Raw genomic sequence first — 24,096 nt, 5'->3', positions numbered from 1 at the left:
CCCATCCACTGAGTGTTCGCTGTGTGCTGGGCACTGGCCAAGCGTGTCGATACAATGTGGATACATTGTTTCCTTTAGTTCCTACAAGAGTTCCCAGACGGTGACATTAGTCCCAACTGAGGCTCAGAAGAGACCCATCCTCTGAAATCATGACTGGTGAGTGGTGGAGCCGTAAACAGGTCACCCTGATGCTCAGGCCTGGACTCTTGCCCCCTCCCCCTGCCCCGCCACCCACCCCACATTGTGGCTTACTGGGAATCCAAGGATGTGAGTAGCTTAAGGCCAGGGGAGAAATTTTTAAACAATGATGACCTTGGCCTTCCGACAAGACCAAGTGCACCCTGGGATTCTTCAGTCTGTGAACTAGACCTCAAGAGGGTCTTGCTTCTCCCATTTCTTTGAAATCTGAGGTAAAGCATGCCTCAAATCCCAAGAGTCAGTGGTGGGAGTGGGAACAAAGAAGAAATAACAGAACATCTCCTTTGAAAAGAGCCATTTTCCGCAAGCCTCAATTTAAGAGGAATGCTCTTGTCCACTGAGCTGCTCAGGGCAGAGGGAAGGGAACTATGGGACACCTCGTTGAGGCCCTAGTATATGCCAGGCACTGTTAGAAATCTATTCTCTCTAAACCACATTCTCTCGAACAAAGGAGTCCTTTCCTATGTTCCAATAAAGAAATTGAGGCCCAGAGAAGTTCAGTCCTCCTTAAAGTCATGAAAGCTAAGGACAAGAATTGAAGGGTGGAAAGGCCTCCTGCCTTGCAGTTCTAGCTCTACCACTGGCTGTATGGCACCTTTGGCCCTACACCTCCCCCTCCTTAAAACAAGTGCTTTAATACACTGAAAACTTCTTTTGTTCATCCCTGTGGTTCCAGTCAACTAGGTTCAGAAAGATGGAGACACACTAAGTAAACATCACTGACTAAAGGGATTTATTTATTTATTTATTTATTTATTTATTTATTTATTTATTTATTTATGACTCCATTTATTCATGAGAGACACAGAGAGAGGCAGAGACACAGGCAGAGGGAGAAGCAGGCTCCATGCAGGGAGCCCCATATGGAACTCGATCCTGGGACCCAGGATCCAGGATCAGGCCTTGAGCCCAAGGCAGGCACCAAACCGCTGAGCCACCCAGGCTGCCCGACTAGAGGGATTTAAAGAGCAAAGGGGAGGATAAACAAGGGCTTCTAGTAAGTTGAGGGAGCAACTTTGCTGTGAACCCCTGATCATTTCTTTCTGCCTTCCTGTTGCAGTAGACTAATAAACATAGCTATTACTGATGGAAAGCCAAATTAGCTGCTGTCGTTAAGTCATCAGTGAGCCACTGATAAAATTCCAATTAAAAAAACAATATTGTGTAAGCCTGTGAAGCCTTAGAGTTTTTTTAAACTGCCTTTAAAGACACCTTTGTTCTGTTTAATATCTTATATGTCAGATATATCTAGGTTGTTTTAACTAGCAAATAGCCTGCCAGCAACCTGACTGCATTTTTTTTTTCTTTTCAGTAAACAATCTCCTATTTGCTTTGGCTCCCAAGAAGCTCAGGCTTTTAAATTGTGTTCTGTGTTGATAAGGAACCAACTAGAGTATAAAGGCATAGAAAGGTTGAAAATGAAGGATGAAAAATATACCATAAAACAAAAGAAAGCTGATATAGCTTTACTATTTTCACAGTAGCATAGCTAGAGGAAAAAAACTATTACTGGAGCTCATGGGGATTATTTCAAGATGATACAAGTTTTAATTGCCCAGGAAAAATAAAGACTAAATTTGTATGCACCTAATAACATAGGTTCAAATTTATAAAGTGAAATTGAAGTCTATAGGCAGAAGTTTTTGAGGAACTAAACTCATTGGGTTTTTTTATAGATAAAGCGGACTCAAAACACACATAGGCACACATAAGTCAGGGGATTTAAACAGCATAATTTAATGTGCTGTTCTAGTTTCCAAAATAAGTAATGAGCACAACAATTGGGAGACTATACATTATTTCTAAGCACACACTGAATTTTAATAAAAGCATTGCATTCAAGGCCAGGGATTTTGACAGTCTGTGGGCCAAATGTGGCCTGCTATTTGTGCAAGTAAAGTTTTATTAAAACACGCTACCAACCCCTACTATTTACTTGCTGTTATGGCTGCTTTCATGCTACAATGGCATAGTTGATAAGTTGCAACAGGCCCTATAGCTCATAAAGCCTAAAATAATTGCTACCTGGCTCTTTACCTTAAAACTGTTTTCTACGTCCCATTCTAAGCCAAAAAAGCAAGGTCCTAAAAAGATGTCTGTGTATGCCGTTCCCCAGTGTGTAGGTATTCTAACAATTGGCTATCGATTCCTTTGATGCCCTTGATGTGGAATCATAGCATTCTGCCTCAAGTATCCCAGCCTTGATCAGTTAGTTATGGGTCTAAAAACAGGCTTAGATCTGAAAAGGAGGCATGATAGACAGACAGTGATTTTTCATTGTAGCAGCTGCCATCTGGTCACCTAATCTTGCTATTTTATGACTAATAACAGTCAAGCAACACCTCTGATGGCCACCTATCTGTCTTGTCCCTATCTCGCCATGGTCCACTAGTCATTTTTACAGAATGTAAAATGGAGCCAGGTTCTTGGTTTCCATACCTTGCTAAGTTATGGTAAGATACTGCTTTGTATCTGCTAATTGCTGCCACTTGATCTCTGCTGTTCCAGAATCTTCTCTCACACACAAGGAAAATCCGTTCCATATCAGTGTCTCTTGCCATCAACCTTGGCCTGCAGGCTTCCACGGAGTTTCTTAGCAATGCTTATGCCCTCTTCTCTAGTGCATTTGCTATTTTAGCGGCGGGACTATTTTCTTGGCCTTCTGGGGCACATAGACAGGTGGTAGGTGTTCTCTTAAATTATAACCACCACCCTGCCCTCACCCCCAAGTGTTGCCTCTCTGAACTTTCTGAGCTCTGCCCCAGCATCAAGTACCAAGGCAGTTCCAGCACCTCTACATTTCTTCTACACCATTATTTCCCCCAACCTTCAAGGCGCCACCCAGCAGCACATCATCCAGCTAACACAGGATCATCTCTACATGTTCTTGTCAGGATATTCTGAGTTGTAGAAGACTGTGACCTATACCAATAAATGCCTTGATCCAGTCTCATGTCCTCAAAATTCATTTCCAGACATGTTTTGCCAGTTCCTGCAGGGAAGAAGAGTATAGACTGGCCAAATCCTGCACTCCTGGTGATGAGCCATTTCCTCCTGAATTAAAGACAAAATTTCCGCACTGGGCATGCTGAGGTTTTACACGAGTAATTGGCGAGGTGGGGCAGATCTTGGGGAGGCTAGTACTTCCTCTTTTGAGGCATCGATTTCAGTTGAGGCCTTAACATGGTCTCCATACCGGATAGGCTGCTATCCCAGCAAGAGCAAGTAGACCTAGTAGCCCAGAGGGTTCAGAGGAATTGGGTTCAAAGCTCTCAGTGTTTCCACCCTAATGTCCCCACTCCACATTTCAGGGTGCCACCACTTACTTTTAGGGCCTGACTGTAACATAGACTTGTGAAGGCTGTGAGTTCAGCTTTATTTGTAATTTCTGGCTTGGTTTTCGTCAGTCTGTCGTCCAGCTGCATGAGCTAAGGAGTTTTTCAAATGCTGCCAGGAAGATCTTTTACATCATGCCCTGAGTTGAGCATGGCATTTTCTTCTTTCTGTGCACTAATTGCACTTAGCAATAATTAGCCTATCCCACAATTATAAATTAATACCACCCTCACATGCTAGAGCTTGCATAGATTAGTGTGTCCCTTTCCTTGTAGATCCACTGCCAGTTTATCAAAGGTGGCAGTCTTAGTGATTGTGGTGCTACAACATTCCAGGGGAATGACTGTCTTCATTTAGGTGGTCCCAGAAGTAGATCTTGAAAAAAGGACTTGAGTGCAGTTTGTTTGGATGCCTTAATAGACATTAAGATTAAGTCTTAAATATTTCACTTCATATAAGATACATAAGATGTTAAATTCCCTATAAAGATGAAATATTGTACATTGGTATGCGCTTAATGAAACTATCTTAACATAAAAATGAGAGAACCACAAAGATCCAGAGTCATCTTTCAGTAATTGATGGAATAAGCAGACAAATGTCAGGAAATATGTAGGAAAATTGAAGTCTTGATTACATGTGTGTGTGTACATGCAATCTATCTCACAACACTGTCATTCATAATTTATCAACTATATAGAATATATGAAAACCATGTTCTTGGGATCCCTGGGTGGCTCAGCGGTTTAACGCCTGCCTTCGGCCCAGGGTGTGATCCTGGAGTCCCACATCTCCCTGCATGGAGCCTGCTTCTCCCTCTGCCTGTGTCTCTGCCTCTCTCTCTCTCTTTCTCTCTCTCTCTTTCTCTCTCTCTCTCGAATAAGTAAATAAAATCTTTAAAAAACAAAACAAAAACAAAGTTCTTGGCAAATTAAGCAAGTGTCAATATATTTCAAAGGATTGCTGTAATATAAATGTTATCTGACCACACGCAATTAAGTTAGAAATCAATCTAAAAAGGATCTTTAGAAAAGCCCCATATATTTGGGAATTCTGAAACATTTCTAACACATGAGAAAAACAAGTGATGGAAATTAAGAAATACTTGAAACTATATGTTAAAGAAATACCACCTACTAAAATATGTAGAATGCAGTTAAAGCAGTATTTAGAGAGTGCTAGACCCACTGCTTAGAAGCATGCATATTAGAAAAGAAGAAAGACTATAAACTTATGAGCAAGGCATTCAATTCATGAAGTTAAAAAGCACAAAATAAACAAAAAAAGGAAGGAACTAATATAAGAGCAAACTCATGAAATAGAAAACAAACATGGTAGAGATCAACAGAGTCTAAAGTTGGTTCTTCAAAAATACTAACAAAATATACAAACCCTTAGCATGATCAGTAAGGAAAGGAGAGGAAGAGAGAGAACCAACTAGACAAAATCAGTAACAGCAATGAAAATAGGAACATCACTACGGATCTTATAGATATTAATAAAAGTGCAATGAAAGAGATAAAAATATAAATTTTATGCCAATAAATGTGTAACAATAGATAAAAGTAATGAGTTCTTAGAAAACTAGAACTAGAAATTCTGAAGACAGTAGTCTTACAACCCTTAGAGAAAGTGAAACACTAGTTCCTAACAGACTCAGACTTAAATAGTTCACTAGGGAGCATTATCAAACTTCCAAGAAACAAAATCCTACAATACTTAAATGCAAAGAATAAAGAGTACTATTTGGTCTTAGCTTAGGGCTTCTAGAGAGCAGAGCCTGAGGCAAGGATTAAGATTCTAAAACTATTTGGGAAATGCAAAATTGGCAGAGTAGATGAGAGGGAAATGGAAGTAAAGGGAAATCTTATGAAGTGCAATGTGATGCCTTAATCACGTTACAATGAGTTGAATAGACATATTAGGTGGTTCAGCATATGAGACCATTGTTGTGTGGACTTTACTTGCAGGGTTTCCAGGAAGAACAGTATCATGAAGTAGTCCATGGGAGTGGAGAAAGGGAGTAATTTGGCTATCAGGTAACTTCCATCTCCCAGTTCTCACTGGTCATCAGCCCATAGGGATACAATTGCCTGTCCCTCTGGGTGGCATCATCCACCTCTTAGGAGCCGTTCAGGAATTCAGATCCCATATTTTGTAACTTGGTGGTATTTCATTAAAGTCTAAAAGTGGAGGGAAAACCTGGCATGTTCGGGATGCCAGTCAAGGCAGGGAAAGGAGGCAGTCAAGGGTATCTAAGAAGGTGTATAAAGCTTGGTTCTACATCTACTCCCCAACTTATTTTATGCTAATGGCAGTGGCATTTCCTTCGATGTTGAGAATGAGGCAAAGATGCTTGTAACTACCACTTTTACTCAACATACTGAGGTTCTAGACAGTAGAGTAAGGCAAGAATAAGAAGTACTTAAGAACGGGAATCTCATCTGTCATTATTCTTGGAAGATAAACTTATACATGCAGAAAATCCAAAAGAATATATAGATATATTACTAGAATACGGAAGTAAGTTTAACATGTTGCTGGGTACAAAACAACATACCAAAAATGAATTGCATTTTTGTATAATAGCAAGAAATAGAACATTTTAAATATACCATTTGCTTTAAAAATATGAAGTACTGAAGTATAAACCTAGCAGAAGCCGTAAGAGCTCTTTATAGAGAAAATGATAAAAATGCTATTGGAAAGCTTTAAGGAAGACCTAAATACATGAAGATCCAAATATTCATGAAATGGAAGAATGAATTGTGTAAAGCTGTCGGTTCCACCAAGTAAATCTATAGATTAAACAAAATCCAAGTAAAAATTCAGTTCTCTCACTCCCTAACTTAGGCGCACGGCCATGCAAGGGACCAAAAATCGTTAGGAAACTTTTGAATGTAAGAACAAATGAGAAGACTGTGCCAGTTATCAGCTAATTTTGTCTTATCTCCAAATCCACCTTTATGGCCCTCTGTGAGAGTGGAGCTGGACGCCAACACCTCTTCCCTACCAGCTGGCACTGTGTTTTGCTTTGCCAATAGAGGGCACTGGAATTATACTGCAAGGCGACAGTGGCAAGAAGGCCTTTCCTTTCTGGGCTCAGTCCCCCATTATTATTATAGCAGCAGCCCAGCAGCCCTGGTGAAGCAGCTCCAGCTGTGCCCTCAGGCCACCCTTTCCCTCACTGTGGGCACTTCTGTGGGCCTCCAAGGGACCACTTCCACAGTGGCTCTGACTGTGCCCTCAGGGGCTAAGTAGGCAGCTTCAACAGACCCGCTCCACATCCCATGGCAGTGGTAGACCATCTCTACACATCAGCTCTGGCCCATACCCCCTGTCAAGTTTCTTTGCAACAAGCAGGTTGCGTAGACCTCAGCCTTTGATTGGGAGGGTGTGTGATTCTCCAAAGGTCTAGTTCCTTCTTTGTCCCTTCTTCATCGTGGATGTAGTAACTGCCTGCTACATCTGGACTCTTCAAGTCTTCCTTTACCCCTTTTAATAGTTAAGCACTTTTAGTCACTAGTTAACAATTCTTTATATTCCATTTTCCATTTTCACAATACCTACTGTGATTTCTGTGTCCTGATTCTGTGACTGTTATAGGAGACTATCACAACATTGGCATTTATTATAAAGCCCTAGTAGATAAAACTGTGCTGATAATGCAGAGTTAGACAAATTCGCTAATGGAATAGACTAAAGAGATCAGAAAAAGACCCAAACATATATAAAGCCTTGCTACATGACAGAAATGGCGCTGTAGATTGGTGGGGGTACAAAGAGACAGATCAATAACTGTCGGTGGAAAAATTGCTTAACCATAGGGAAAAGGGAAAATGTATCTTGACTTCACGGCATGCCCTGAAATCAGTTCAAGGTAAGTTAAAGATGTACATAAGAAAGGCAAAACTATAAAGTTTCTAGAAGTAAACAACATTTTCAAAAGTTTTGGTTAGGCAAAAAGTTCTTAAATTAAAAAAAAAAAAAAAAGACCCAAAGGGGAAAATGGCAGACTAATTATAACTCATAAATTCTGTTGATTACAAAGGTAGTGAAAATAACTGCCATACAGTAAAAGATGTTTGTAATATTTATGACAAGGGATAATAACATATAAATAATATACAAAGGGCCTCATGAATTAATGTGTAAAATAACCCAGTCAGAAATGGAGAAAGACTTAATAGTCCCTTGCCCTGAAAAGAGATCTGCATAGCCAATAAACATATGGAAAGATACTCAACTCCTTTCGTAAGAAGAGAAATGCAAGTTAAAATAAGATTTGCCCAGCAGATTTAAACTTTTCAAATCTGATAAATATCAAATACGGGCAAAAATATGGACCAGTGGAACTTTCATACATGCTAGTAGACGTCTCAGTTGGTACAACCACCTTAGAAAACAATCCAGCATTACTGAAGAAAGGTCGGCATGTATCATCTACAATGATACCTCAGTTTGTAACAAATACTTTCAAAAGTGTTGCAGGGACAGTCCAATCAGAAAAAAAGAACAAGGAGGAGGAGGAGTTAGGAGAGGAGAAGGGGGAGGGGGAGGAAGAGGAGGAAATACTACGAATACCTAGCAACAGTAGAAGTAAAAATGAATTCTGATTCATTTGTATAATGGACCATGAAATGAATACAAAGGAACTTGAAAATATGGACCAATATCTTGCAGTCCTGAGAAAGAGCCCGCTGGCTGTGATTCTTTTTTTCATTTACTTTTTCTCCAATTTTATTGAGGTACAGTTTCCAATACATTTTAAGAGTGAAATTTGGTGAATTAGGACAACTAGATGTAGTAGTTTAAGCATCACCACAATCAAGATATAGAACATATCTCTTACTTCCAAAAAGGTTCCCCGACCCCTCTGTAATCCATACTCTCCCCTGACAGCCTCGAGCCAACACAGATCTGCTTTCTCTCCCTGTAATACTGCCTTTTCTAGAATTTCACAGAATCATACAGCAAGAATATAGTTCTTTGTGTTTGATTCCATTCACATAATGTCTTTTCACTCCAGAGTATATCCCATTTTTCTGGCTCTTCCTATGTTGGTTAATTTGGATTTGTATATATAATTAATGTTAATTGTGGAGGCTCTAAATTCTGATTTTTTTTTTCCCCTAATGGGTGTTATTTCACTTTGTTTTAACAGGTGCTTCCCTTGATTGGACTCTTAACGAAAAGCTATTTCTTGGACAGCAACCCCAGTCACTCTTTCGTCTTTAGCTGAGATGCTTTGCATCTGTTCTCTGTAAGCACAGCCCCGGAGAGGGGGGGCCCAGAGATAAAACCAGTAGAATTAGGGATCCCCTCTCTGGCTTTTCCCCTTTCAGGACTCCCTCTCCTCCCTTTAGCAGTGGTAGCTGCCCTGGACTCAGGCTTCTATTTTCATTGGCTAAAAGGATGCCTGCTTTTCCAGCAGCACCACCACTGGGCTGCAGGACGTGGCCTGCGCCTGGCCCTGGCTGGAACCAAGAGAAACGGGGAGCTCACTTTCTCCACCTTCTCTCTCTCTACACGGACCTCCCACCAAAATCTACCTGCTGCCCTTCACTCTCCAGCACTTTCAGGGCTTCCACTTTATGTGATGCCTGTCCGGTAAAATCTGGTACAATCGTTACTGCAAACAGAAGGCTGACTGATGTTCTAGGGGCGAATATTAAGAGGCTTAATTTTTGTGTACAGGTTTCGAGCTTTTGCACGGCTCTCCCAATCCTGCTGAGGAATCGAGATGCCACCTCATGGCTTGGTAAAGAAAGTGTGGCCTGGTTTCCATTGGTTACACCTGGATTTGGGGTCCTCTAGGTGGCAGTTGGGGTTAATGGTTACAGTATGATTGATATTTAAGAAATATGTATTGGAGGGTGTCGGAGTGGCTCAGGCCATGATCGCAGGGTCCTGGGATTGAGCCCAGCATAGGGCTCCCTGCTCAGCAGGACGTCTGCTTCTCCCTCTCCATCTACACCTCCCCCTTGCTTGTGCTCTCTCTTTCTCAAATAAATAAAATCTTTTTAAAAAAATTATTGGAAAACAGTAGCAGCTAAAAAACACAAAGAACTTGACTTCAATCTGCTCATTAATAGGCAGGAAAGTAAGACAGAAGGAGGGGCAAAGTATGCAAAAAGAGAGGAGGGTGGGCAGCCCGGGGGGCTCAGCGGTTTGGTGCCTGCCTTTGGCCCAGGGTGTGATCCTGGAGACCCGGGATCGAGTCCCGCGTCAGGCTCCCTGCACAGGGCCTGCTTCTCCCTTTGCCTGTGTCTCTGCCTCTGTGTGTGTGTGTGTGTGTGTGTGTGTGTGTGTGTGTGTGTCTCATGAATAAATAAAATCTTAAAAAAAAAAAGAAGAAGAAGAAGAAGAATAGAAGGAAACAGGGTAGACAAGAAGAAAAAGTAGAAGCACGACTCTGGTGAGGAGAATGCAGGGTGTCGGTGGGGGGATGGTGTGGGCGAAGGACACTTGGGGAGGAAGCGAGACCAGGAGCCTAGAATAATGACATAAGCTGGCAGGCAAGACAAAGGGCGGTAGGAGGGCATGTGGCTTAGGAGTGGTCTGGCCTGGGAGGGACGTCTTGCGTCATGGGACAGAATTTACCTCTTGTCCGACAGTCTCCCACAGGGCAACCATTTGAGTTTAGAACCGTCCAGGGAGCGCTGCGTCCAGGGCTCAGGAACGGTGGGGAAAGGCAGGGCAACAGCTCCCTGGCGGGTACCTGGCCCAGGCCCCTGCTTCAGCTGCCGCTCAGCCGCTCAGCCGCGTGAGCATGGCCGTGGAAGGTCCTAGAAGGAGGGGAAGGGGGGAGAAGCCAGGCCATTGTCCGCCCCCCACCCCTTCTTCCTGGAAGGGCAGCCCCCATATTTCCTCCGTGACCCCAGCTCCTGTCTGAGGGACCCACAAGGTTCCAGCTGATGCCAGCGGCCTGCCACCTGCCACCTACCACCCCCACCCTCGCGCCAAGGCCAGCTTAGCCCTTCACCCCTCCATCCTAAAAATGGGGGTGACTTCTTCCTGTTACTCTTGTGCTTGACCTCGCAGCACCTCCACCACCGGGGCCCCATGCCCTGCATCAAATTCCCTTTGCTGTAAATACCTGAAGTGCTTCCTTTCTTCCCAGGCGCTCTGACACTCTCCCCACCGCTCTGGTGCCCCGGGAGGCACAGTGACTTCCCTGGAGAGTGGGCGACAGCGACTGCACTGCATTGCCCCTCGGGTGGCTCCCGGCTGGTGGAATTTGAGGGTGGAGTTTGGCACACACCTTAGTTACAGGTGAGCACTGTCGGGGGGCGGGGGGGCTGTTCTGCACTAATGTTGACATTTGAAACTCCATCTGTCCAATTCCTGAGTGTCGTTTGGTTCCCAAGCCAGGACAAGGCCTGCTATTTCGTGGCCTCCTCACACCCCGCAGCGCACAGGGACAGAGTGGATGGACAGAGTAGACACTCCGCACCTCCAGTCTGGCTTGTGAGGGGAGGCCCTCTCCCCACCTCTTGTCCCCCGGACCTGTTCTACTAGATTTCTGGTCCTCGGGGCACTGTTGGGACTATGCCACACACCCAGAAGTTCAATGTCAGGAGCAGGTAATAATGAAGCAAAGCCAGCCTCGTGGGCAGGGGACAGACACCTGCAGTTGTACAGGGCGCCACCCTCAGAAGTGTCCATGGTTTGGTTTAATGCTCTGTTGTCGCTGTCCTGAAATTCTTAATACACATCCTAACAAGGCGCCCTGTGTTTTTCACTGGACCCCCCAGATTTTGTGGCTGGTCCAGGTACTACCCTCATCTTTGGGGTACACTGTTGAGCAGGGTTGGGCAAGTGCTGGGGGCCAAACTTCTTGGGATTTTAGGGGGCCAAGCTCCTTGGGATTTTAGGGGGCCAGACTTCTTGGGATTTTAGGGAACCAAACTCCTTGGGATTTTAGGGGTCCAAACTCCTTGGGATTTCAGGGGGACAAACCTCTTGGGATTTTATGGGGCCAAACTCCTTGGGATTTTATGGGGCCAAACTCCTTGGGATTTTAGGGGGGCCAAGCTGGGGAAGGCTCGCAGCGAGTTTTCCAGGTGGGCAGCAGAGGGCAGTAAAGTGCCATTGTCAGGCCTCCTTGCCCCGAGGACTAGGTTGGAAGCCGACTTTTCCGAAGGTTTCTGGGGTCATGGGGCGGGTGGGCAGGCGACAGGGGTGCGGGTGCTGCTGGCTGGTTATCTGTTTGGCTTCTTTTCACTGCAAACCAGAAATTCCACACTCCTGAGCCCCGGCGCCTGCTGCGGCAGGTGCTGTTCCCCCCCCCCCCCCCCCCCCCAGTGAATCTGAGCTGGTCCTTTCTCTGCGGATGGAGCCTGCGCCCGGGCCAGGTGCAGCCCCACCCTCACCCCGACCTCCATGGGCTCAGCGTGACCTGGGATCCTCGCAGCGCGCCAGCCAGGGCTCTATTTTCCTCTGCGTGGCACCCATGGGAACCTGGATTCCAAAATGTTAACTTGGTGTAATTCTGGGTGGGAAAATGTGGATTGGAACCCTGATCTACCCAGTTTCCAAAAAGACACGCTCTTTTCACAAGTTCTTTCTGCCCCTACAAAAGGAAAGAAAGAAAAAAAGAAAATACCTTTCTATTGGCCTTTGCTTTGTCAGGTGGAAAGAAGTTTCCCTAGGGCCTTGGCCCAGCGCTGCTCTCCGGGAGGCCAGCAAACAGGAAAACCCGCATCCGCCCAAGGGCTGCGACCTCGCCTGCATCTCCCCACCCCACCCCCAAGCAAAGAAAGGACTTTGCAAACCTCTTTCCCCCCACCCCTTCTTCTTCTTCTTTTTTTTTTTTTTTTTGCAAACATCGCCGCAGGGATTCAGGCCTAGGGGGGACCGCCTTCAGTGAGCACGAGCACTCTTCCACGCTCCCATCAGCTTCTCGCAGCCCTATAGCATTGGATTGCATTGAGGAGCGGCCCGAGGCCGGCCCTAAAGTGCACAGGTGTCGAAATAAGAGAGAAGGCTGCAATTTCTCATAGTCCACGGAATTGGGAGGCAGTAACCACGGATGCACCCCTGGAGCAGGCAGCGATGCCCCATGTGAAGCATTGACAGGGGGGTGGGAGGGTTCACCGTTAAAGCCAAACCAGAAAACCCACACCAGGCTCCTCAGCCCCCCTGAGGGCCAAGATTCATTGAGCCTGTGCATAACTTAGCCTTACCTCCGTGGCTTGGGAGTGCAAGGCCCAGCGGCCAAGGCAGTGACAGCACAGGGGACGCACTCTCTGCGGTGTCGGGGCGCAGGGATCTAGACCTGCCCCATCTGGATTCTGACCCTGCTTTTACCACTGCATAGCTGTGGGGCTTGGGGCAGTTTCTTGCATTTCTCTGAGCCTTGCTGCCTTTAGGAGATGTGGTGACCACATTGACCCTGACGGTGCCATAAAATGCAACGGGGGCCACCGAGGCCCAGCGTTCCCACACACGGAAGCTCATCTGTCATTCCCGGCCTCCAAGCCCATTCTGGCACTTGCAAGCAAATATTCGGCTTCCGACGATGTTTGCAAACTCTCTCCCGTGTCATGCTTTCTGTGAGGCCCCTCGGATGTTTCCAGAGGAAAGGTATACGTTTTAAATGTATGAACAGCCAACCAGAAAACAATACAGAAAACTAGACACAAAGAAAAACGCCTCTTTTTGTGCCCATAGCCCTCTCGGTGGCCCTTTGAGTGAGGAGGGAAAGAACGGATCTGGCCCTGAGTCCCCCGCAGAAAGAGGAGGCCCACTCCTTGCCTCAGGGTCAGGCAAGGGCACAGGGACATTCCTGAGTTTCACAGAGGCAACCCAGAGAAGCCCGACCTGTCGCAAGCCCAGAAGCCACCTGTGGGAAAGTGGGAAAGGGAGCCTGCCGGGTTCCCACGGCCTGAGTGATCCCAAGGGCGGGACCCCACACATCAAACCCTCCAAGGACAAGGCTGGACCTTGCCCGGGGTGGGGGCTGGGGCCAAGAGGCCTTGAAGCAAAAGACTGCAGGTCCCACAGGGGCTGAGCGGTTAGGATGGGATGGGGGTCCCCTGGGGCTGGGGAAGGTTCTGAGGGAGACCCCTCCTGCTCTGCTGCCCCTCCGGGCTGCACCACGCCCCTCTCTCCAAATCAACCTTTGTATCTCATTTTTCCTGGTTATTTAATGAAAGGAACAAAAATCAAGAAGGCTTCGCTTCCTGACATCCTAAGCTCCAGGTCCAAACTCCAGGTGGAGGATGGGCAGCGCCTTGCGGGAGGGCCCAGCGTGTCTCAGGCTGCTGACAGGTGGCTGCCCCGGTGCCCGAAGCTGCCTGAGGCTTCTGGGGATGGTAAGTAAAATGCATCTATTTTAAAACTTGGAGCCACAGAGTGTGATCCCGGGGTCTGGGTATGGAGTCCTGCCTTAGGCTCCCTGCGTGGAGCCTGCTTCTCTGTCTGCCTCTGTCTCTGCGTGTCTCAAATAAAATAAATAATTAAAAAAAAAATAAAACGTGGAGCCAGATTTCAAAGGTGCTCTGTATGTGTTTGTACAATGAAACTTAAAAAAAAAAATCATCTACGTTTTGTGGATCCTGGCATAGCTATTTCAAAACAGGGGGGAAGCCAGATTCCTTGGTTCCCGCGCCGCAACTTTAGAGGCTGCCTCCGGTCCTTCTCAGGATGACACTCGAGATATGAAAATCCACGGGTAAATACAAATGTCATTAAAATATTATCACAAAAATGTAGATCGGTGTCAACTGGATCTATGACAAAGACACTGACGGTGATTTATGCAGAGAGAGCCGGGGTGTGGGATCACAGGGAACCAGGGCAGAGCTGTCTAGATTGGGAGGGGAGATATGTAAAGCGCTGGGCTGGGGCCTGAATGCTTCTCTCAGGCTGTAATCTGTGAGTCTCTGTCGGTGGGTGGCCTGGGCAGGCTTGGGGGGGCTGAGGAGGTCAAATCCGTGATGGGACATTAGGGGGACTGTATTTCCCCCGGAGGAGAGCCTGCTGTTCTCACCACTAGTAAAGGAGAATTTGAGAACTTGACCCCTGACTCCTCTCTTCCTGCCCTTCACATTAGGCTTCTTTGCACCCCCCCCATCCCTCCCCTGCAACCCTCTTTGAGGCACCGGAGGGGTCTGAGTGGCCCTCCTGTGTGCACCGGCCTGGCCTGCCTCCTCAGCTCTCTGCCTACCAGCTCTGGAGACACTGGCCTTGGTCATCACACCCCCTCTCTCACCTCTAATCCAGTCATTGTTTCTTCCTTTCATCGATATTTTCTGAATTCCTACGCCATGAGAACTCTTTTCAACTCACACCTGGCCACAGAAGAGCCAAACCTGAGACTCCTTGGTGATTGACCAACACAGGTGAGGTCCCTTTCTTGCCCTAGGGTGGAGTCTTATCCTTACCATGCTTGTGGCCTTACTACTGACCCCATTTGGGGGCTCACAGGTTACCTCTTAATACCACTCTGGGGGCCTGCATGGTTTTTGAAAGCACAGCCTTTGATTGAGCTCGTACTATGTGGCCCAGACTCCTCAGCCTCCCTGGAGGGTGTGGCTGTCCCCTTGGTGGAGGACGTCTCCTAGCACAGGACTTCAGTGTCATGCCCTCAGACTAGAGAACTTCAGGAAATGTGTATTAAAAGAAAATCAGGGCAGCCCTGGTGGCTCAGCTGTTTAGCACCGCCTTCAGTCCAGGGCCTGATCCTGGAGTCCCGGGATCAAGTCCCACATCGGGCTCCCTGCATGGAGCCTGCTTCTTCCTCTGCCTGTGTCTCTGCCTCTCTCTCTCTCTCTCTCTCTCTCTCTCTCTCTCTCTCTGTGTGTGTCTCATGAGTAAATAAATAAAATATTAAAAAAATAAAATAAAATCAATAATTAAAATAGAGGTGGGAGAGGGTGCAGGCTCCGGGCTCCGGGCTGCTGGGGAGGCGGCAGGAACAGTGGGAAGGTGTAGGGTGTAGGGCCTTCCTGAGTTTGCGGGGAGGTCGTGGCAGGGCGCCGCTGTCATGTGCACCAGCCTGCCTCCCCATCACCGGCTCAGCCCTTCCTTGGTGGACTTTCTCCGAGAAGCCTTCCACCTGAAGCCTGGGCTGCAGCACCTCCACACTCTGCCCTCCGTCATCCCATCCAACAAGGAGTGATCCTCCCGAGAGTATTTACAAGGCCACTCCCCTGCCATGGGCTCCGGCAAGTCCTGGCGGGTGTGCGCCCGCTTGGGTGGGGGACCAGCCCTCGCCGCCGTGCAGCCCCGCGCACCTGCAGGCCCCAGAACTGTCCCCAGGCCCCCTCTCCTGCAATCGCAACCTGCATCTCGCCTTCCAGCTCAGATGCAGGGGAGGGAGATCAGACATAAAATTCCGGGGCTGAAAATTCCTCCCACCAGGACTTTCCCGCCCTCCCCCCCCCACACACACCCCCTTTTCCAATGAAGCAGAAATTTTAACTCTTCGGGGCAAATTTTCAAAGCTGAGTACCTACCTATTACACACTTTAATCCTGTTATTTGTTAACAGCATTTGAATGAGTAACTTGCTCCCATTGCTTTGAAAATGTATCTTTTAATAGGGGAGCAGGGGCGATTAGAGATGGAAAGTGCGTGTGCAGAGTGATGCCAGAGGCTGCTCTGAACTGGCCTGCTGAGGCTGCTGGAAAGAACTTTTTTTCGAAGGATGTAGGAGAGTGGCCGAACGGGGAGAGAGAACAGAGAGCTACTACCCATGTGGGAAGAAAGATTTGGGTGTCACCCTCTTGACCACTTTGTGTGTCAGTCAGGGACCCGTCCCATGATCATCAGTTGTTGACGAGTGGCCTTTAGAGAAATGGTCCTAGGCTTTCAGGAAAGAACAGAGATGTGAACTGAAAGGAAAGTTCCCGAAGGCACCCTCGGGACTCTGCCTTCACTGGTCGCTCTTGCAAAGGGTCCCCTTCCCACATAATGTCCAACAACCCCCACCCACTCCTCTAGTGCTGAGCTTGACTGTAGTTGAAACCCTAGAGCAGATGAGGGTCTTGGTGATGCAGGAGGCCCTCCAGGATGGACCTTCCAAGCCCCAGCAGTCCTGTGTCCCAGATGGGACCCCAAAGCCATCAGTCAAAGAAGGGTACTCACTGGCAAAGGACAGAGCCAGAGATGGGGTGATTCTAGCATACGCAGGTGCTACCAGGCTCCGAGCCCAGCTGAGAACAGGAGGCAACATGGTGTAGCTTACTTAGTGGGTTCTCCAAGTTGGCTGCATGAAAGAATCACATGAAGGAGTTTTAAAAAATCCGGATGCCCAGGCCACCCACAGCCAACGCTCAATGATTCAGACCCTCTGGAGGTAGGAGGACCCCAAGCATCAGTCATATTTCAAACTCTTCAGTGATGCTAAGTTATGACCAAATTTGAGAACCAGCCATGTCAAGTGGTTGAGATGACAATGAGACCCTGGGACCCAGCAGGGAGAGAAGGTTTATCAGCTTCTGGTTGGAAAAGGAAGTGTTCAAGCAGAGAAGACTCAGAATCCTTCCTTTCAGATGATGCTGTAATGTCCTCTGGGGCTGGAAATATTTCTACTTCTTCCTTTGGAAAGGGGCCTCTATAGCTTAACTACCGTAACTTTTTGGGGAGTGAACTTGATTTAGTAGTGTTTATAAAATGTTTTTAAAAATTTTGAGGGGGGGGGATAATTTCACACTTAGCACAGCAATTTCAAGAATAATATATAAAGCCCTTGTGTGCTTTTTAAAAAGATTTATTTATTTGAGAGAGAGAAAGAGAGAGGCAGGGAGTGGGGCGGGCAGAGGGAGAAGGAGAGAGTCTCAGGCAGACTCCATGCTGGGAGCAGAGCCCGACGCAGGGCTTGATCTCATGACCCTGAGAGCACGACCCGAACCAAAACCAAGAGTAGGGTGTTTAACCGACTGCTCCACCCAGGCGCCCCAGCCCTTGAACACTTTTATCTAGAAGCACTGATTGTTAATATTTTGTCATATTTGTTCATATATATATATACACACACACATACATATATACATAATACACACCCCTACATATACACATGCACACATACGATCCATCTGTGCACACACACATACACACACACATGAATTGTACATATTTCTTTCTGAGTCATTTGAGGATCAGTTAAATACATTATGCCCCTTCCTTATGCATTGTGCCCCTTTAGATTTTATACACAGTGTATATTTTCCAAGAACATGGATATTTATCTTTTTTTTTGAATTTTTAAATTATTTATTCAAGTATAGTCAACACACAATGTTACATTAGTTTCAGGCCTACAACTTAGTGATTCAACAATTTGGTACATTACTCAGCTCTCCCCATGAGAAGTGTAATCGCCACCTGTCCCTGTACAACGTTGTTACAATAGTACTGACTCTATTCCCTAGGCTGTACTTTTTAAATTCCTGTGATTTATTTTATTTTATTTTATTTTATTTTATTTTATTTTATTTTATTTTTTGTAAATTTTTTATTGGAGTTTCATTTGCCAACATATTGTATAACACCCACTGCTCATCCCGTCAAGTGCCCCCTCAGTGCCGGTCACCCAGTCATCCCATCCCCCCGCCCACCTCCCCTTCCACTACCACTTGTTCATTTCCCAGAGTTAGGAGTCTCTCATGGTTTGTCACCCTCTCTGATATTTCCCACTCATTTTCTCTCCTTTCCCCTGGATATTTATCTTATATAAACGCTGTATAATAATAAATTCATAAATGATAAAATTCAGAAAATGGGACATCACTATAGTACTATTATCTAATCTATAGTCCATATTCCAATATTGCCAATTGTTTTATTTATTGATTGATTTTTTTTTTAAGATTTTATTTATTCATGAGAGACACAGAGAGAGAGGCAGAGACACAGGCAGGGGGGGAGGCAGGCTCCGTGCAGGAAGCCCAATGTGGGACTCAATCCCAGGACCCCAGGATCACGCCCTGGGCTGATGGCAGATGCTCAGCCACTGAGCCACCCAGGCATCCTGCCAATTGTTTTAATAATGCTTTTATAAATTTTTTTTTTTTTCCCAATTCAGGGTCCAATCTAAAATCACACATTGCATTTGTTTACAGCTTTGGCTTCCTGGTAGGGGAGAGAGAGATTTACATTAAAAGTGTCTTACTGGGGCAGCCCAGGCGGCTCCGCAGTTTAGCACCGCCTTCAGCCCAGGGCGTGATCCTGGGGACCCGGGATCGAGTCCCACGTCGGGCTCCCTGCATGGAGCCTGCTTCTCCCTCTGTCTGTGTCTCTGCCTCTCTCTGTCTCTCTTTCTCTGTCTCTGTCTCTCTCTCTGTGTCTCATGAATAAATAAATAAAATCTTTTAAAAAAAGTGTCTTACTGTATAATATAACAAATAACATAGGGGAGATGTCATCTGATCTTAAATTATCTTTCATTCCTCAAATTCATAAGCCAAAAGTTTTACAAGAAATTCCCTCAAAAGTGGGGCGCCTGTATGGCTCGGTCAGTTAAGCGTCTGACTCCTGATTTAGGCTCAAGTCATGATCTCAGGTGGTGGGATCTGAGTCCCACGGTGGACTCCATCTCAGTGTGGTGTCTGCTTGGGATTCTCTTTCTCCCTCCCCCTCTGCACTTCCCTTGCCCTCCCCCCCCCCCCCGTAAAAGAAATAAATTAATCTTTTTAAAAACTTTCCTCAAAACTTACGAACGAAAAGCTTTCTCATGCTCTTTCAAACCTTTAAAATCTCAAAGAACTCACAACCTATTACCACATTTAACCTTTTTTCTCTAATGGCATGAATACAACATTGTTGTTTAAGGGAAGTCTCCCATCGTATCAGTATAATATTATCTGTGGTGACGTCTTCTCAAGAGGTGGCCAAGAAAAGCTTGTTCTGTGAATGAATGAATGAGTGAATGATCTCTTGTTTGGATTACTGCACTAGACTCCTGGCTGTTTTCTTGTTTACATCCTCCCCACTCCTGCCCCTCCCACTTTTTTTTGCATAACCCAGCAACTCGAAGGATCCATTTGAAAACAGAAGTCAGAGTGTTTCTGTTCCCATGATCCAGTACTCTCTATGGCTTCCCAACTCATTGAGAAGAGTCACCATCTTCAAAGTTACCTACAAGGCCTTGTGTGATTTATTGTCTAGGAACCATCCCCCGGCCCCCCTGTGCCGATCTGCTCTCCCCCTCTGATGTCATCTCTTACTACCCCTCCACCCCTTGTTTTCTCTGCTGCCACACAGGCACCCATGTGGTTTCTCGAAGGCATGAAGCACACTCACACCTCTGGGCCTTTGTACTTGCTTATCATTCTATTTTCCCCAACTACCCACCTAACTTGTCCTTCACTCTTTTTAGGTCTTTATTCAACTGTGAATCCTCTCATCCTTGCCTCTGCCCCTGCTCTGCTCTCCAGGAGGTTCCTTCTTGTTCATTTATTTTCCTTCTCCATTTCTGATGGGCTTGGCGGGGGCCACACAGCATCCTTAGCCTACTTAAATCTTATGGAAAATTGGAGGTCTCACATTTTGACCTCTTTCTTTAACTTCTGTTCGCAAACCAGCCAGTGCTTTCGAGACCCATCTCTTACCTGAAATTTGCCAAATGCAGGCAAGGACAGCACAAACTTAGCATTCTGTTATACAGACTTTTTCCTTAGACCAGGAGTTGGCAAGAAGGCCAAATCCAGCACACTTCCTTTCTTTGTAAATAAAGTTTTATTGGAACATAGCCGTGCTCGTTCATTAACATGTTCTCTATGGCTGGTTTCCTGAGGCAGTGGGTAGAGCTGAGTAGTCACAAAAGAAACCATATAAGGCCCATAAAGCTGAACATATTCATCACCTGGGTCTTTACCAAAAGTTTGCTGACCTCTGCCTCATGCTTCTAAATGCAGTTGGCCCGTGGTCTGCTCTTCAAGTCTGCAGGCCCCACTTCCCTCAGTTTCTGCCGTCGCATATCATGGACTGCCATCTGTCCAGACTGGCCACTAAGCCAGTGCTGCACCACTTAGATTTCTGTTATGGCAGCCTGGAAGGTGTGACCTCCAGTTTCTCAGCACACTGAGGGAGAGGGAGAGGAAGAATGCTGTCCTCAGCTGCTTTTCCTTCCCTTGGCCAGACTAGTTATAAAGCCCCAGTGTAAATATAAGGTAGGGTGGGAGGGGGACGGTTGGGTGACATTTAGAGGACTGTATGAATGTTTGATGAATTCCAGTCAGTCTTTGTAACTTTGATCCTTTACCTCCAAGCAGAACAGGATCTAGACTCACCCCCACTAAGAAACTCTTGGAGAATCCCATTCTGTGGGATTGCACCGCCTGTTCCAGGGGGCCCAGAAGTCTTTCTTTGCATCCAGCAAAAGCAAGGAGTTCCTTTTATCTTGAAAGCTCTGGGTACACCGGAAGAAATAGTTATAGGAGAGGGAATGTGAGTGAAGGAAGCGGGAAGGGGAGGAAGTCCCAACAAGGGGCAGCCCCAATGACTGAAGGGTTTAAGTAGCCTGTGAACTGGAGCGCAGGTGCCGTTTAAAACCAAGGTATCATTATGACTACAAAGCTATTTACTTATTTCAATGTGATTATTGAGAATAATGAACCAAGCATTTTATGACTTGAAGTAACTTCAAAAATAAACTTTGTTTTCCCACTCCCCCCCCCCCACCACCAAATGATTGAAGAAGAGTTTAGAGTTCATTTCTGCTTAATAGATCAAGGTAGAAAATTGCACTTTCTATTAAAAAAAATGTTTAGAGAGCTTTGGGGGAAGGCTGGGTCCTCGGTCTGAGAGACAGGAATCTGGGCTCTGTGCCCAGCTCTTTTTTCTGACCCTGTTCATGACCCTAAGAAGTCAAGTCACATAACCTTCACAGATCCTCAGTTTCTCCCTCTGAAACAACCACGGCTTGCCTCTCTGGGCAAGTTGGATGATTAATAATGACACAGTGTTAGCAAAGTTACTTTGAGGTCTTTGGATGAAAGACAAACTATAAACTGGGCTGGAGATTTACTGTCTTATGAAAGGAATAGCAGCCTATAGTACTCCACTAATAAAGGTTGACAAAAGTAAACATTTGCCATTCATCCTGCCAGGGACAGGCTATTCATCTATTGAAAGTATGGTGAGAGAGGGTGTTTCCAAGGTTATTAAATTTTATACTGATATTGCCTAGAAACATATTTTGGATCTGCATGCATATTATCACAACTAATATTATCAGCCATCAAGATTTATAATTACATGATGACTAATAATGAACAAAACAGGTAGATAGCATAGCTTTGTCCCTTGACTTGGGTACAAAGAGAGTAACAAGAATTGCCACCCAACACGCTAAAACCAGAATTCTGGTAAAACAAGAAAAAAAGCCGTGAAAAAAATAGAGAACACTGTGTGAGGATCACCTCGCACAAAAATTAAGCGGGGAGGCACATGTTGGTTCACCTACGCATAGGGAGACTGTAGAGCTGCTAGTAATTCCTAATATCCAGGCTTCTCACCAGTCCACCCCCGACACTGTCACATCCATTTCCTCTGGCATTGTGGGTGACTCCCCTCATTATGTGGGGAGAACTAAGGAATGTGAGTCCTAAGACGATTAGATCTGCCACTAGCTGTGCAATCTCGAGCCAACGATTTCTTGGGCTTCAGATGCCTAATCTGTAAAATGAAGGCACTGAACTAATAATAAAAGTCACATTCACTAAGCATCTACTCAGAACCAGGCCCCCTTCTGTGCACGGCTTATGCCTTCTCTTATTCAACACTCTGGCCTGGGTGCTATTACCTTTATTTAACAGATAGAACTGTGACTCAAAGAAATTACACAATATTTTACGCACATTTATATGATAAACAGTGACAGAGTGGCTACTATATATCAGTTGTCAAAAATCAAGGGAAGACATTTAGTCCTCACCTTTGATGAGCTCAGAATGTGGAAGAGTGTCCTGATGAGAGTCCGTCTTAGTCTATTCATGCTGCTATAACAAAGTGCCACAGACTGGGGGGCTTAAGCAACAGAAACTGCTTCCTCCCAGTCCTGGAGGCTGGGAGTCTCCATGAACTGGTTCTGGTGACAGCCCTCTCCTGGGTTGCAGACTTCTGACTTCTCACCAGGTCTTTCCACCCAGAGAGCAGAGAGAGGAAGCAAGCTCTCCAGTGACATGAATCCCATTCGTGGAGGGGACAGTTCTACCCTCATGACCTCATCTAATGCCAATCACTTCCCAAAGGCACCACCACCTCCTAGGCCCATCACAGGGTGGGAGGGGGGCAGGGGTTCTACACGTGAATCTGGTAGGGACACAAACATTCGGTTCATAACAGAGTCGTTACTAGAAGATGGAAGACTGCAGATTCGACCCTAGGTCTCAGATCTCAGCCTTTTCAAAGTGCTGGATCGGCGTGCAAACAGGCTGGCATTTCTTCCGTCTTAACAAATGAACAAATGAACAAAAGACAAATGGTTCCTTTTGACCCCCACTAGCTACTGCCCCATCTTTTTGCCTCTCCTTCCAGCACTTCTGTAAGGAGATGTCTACTTGTCATCTCTAATGTCACTCTTCCTATTCTCTCTCACACTCACCCCATCCAGGTGCTGGGCCCCACCAAGCTACCAGAGTCTCCTCATGGTGACAAGCATCTCCACATTACAATGGTTACAATGACTTAGTTCCCTATTTCTTTTTCCCACGAGTTCACGCGTTCCTCCATGTTAAATCCAAGGGACGGTTCTCACTCCTCATCTTAATGACTCAGCAGCAACGTGTGACACACTTGGTGCCTCCGTCCTCCTTGACATGCTTTCTCAATTTGACTTCTGGGGACTCCCTTTCCTCTCCTTTGTTTTTGTTGTTGTTGTTTGTTTGTTTGATGGAACGTCTTTTGTTCCTCAATCTCCTTGGTTGCTCTTTATCAGTCTTACTTGCTAGTGTATTCTCTTGTCCCCAGATTTTCAGCATGGCCATACTCCAGAGCTCAGACCTTGGGCCTCTTTTCTGCCCATACTCCCCTGGTGATAACACCCACTTTCAAGGTTTTTCATACCACTTGATGCAGATGACTCCCAAATTTATATTTTTGGTCCAAACCTCTATCAGATTTCAAACTTGAGAAGCCAACTGCCACTGATACCCCTACCTGGATATCCAATGGACACCCAAAATCAGCACGCACAAACTCACCACCTGATTTTTTCACTGAAACCTGTTCTTCCTGCAGCTTTCTCCATGTTAGATGATTCTAACTTTATCCTTCCTGTTTCCTAAGCCAAAAACCTTGACTCCTTCTTCGCCCCACTCTTGCTTGCATACTCTACATCTTAATGATTCAGGAGAGCATTTGGCTTTCGCCTTCAAAATGTATTTAGAAACTGACCAGTGCTCACCGCCCCCATGGCTCCTACCTTGGTCCAAATCATCATTAACTCTTACGTGGGCATCTACTGTGTGCTGGCCTTTGTGCCAGTTGCCTGGAATATAGATAAATAGGACCTGGTCCCTGCAGCAGAGAGCACATAGTCTAGCGGGGAAGGCAGATATGGAACAGGTGGCCTCAGTGCATTGCAGTAAGCATTCTGGCAGAGGCATGGAA

The sequence above is a fragment of the Vulpes lagopus genome, chromosome 15 (assembly GCF_018345385.1).
Source record: "Vulpes lagopus strain Blue_001 chromosome 15, ASM1834538v1, whole genome shotgun sequence".
Classification (NCBI taxonomy): domain Eukaryota; kingdom Metazoa; phylum Chordata; class Mammalia; order Carnivora; family Canidae; genus Vulpes; species Vulpes lagopus.
The sequence above is the reverse complement of the archived record's forward strand: the minus strand, read 5'-3'. Positions refer to the sequence as shown.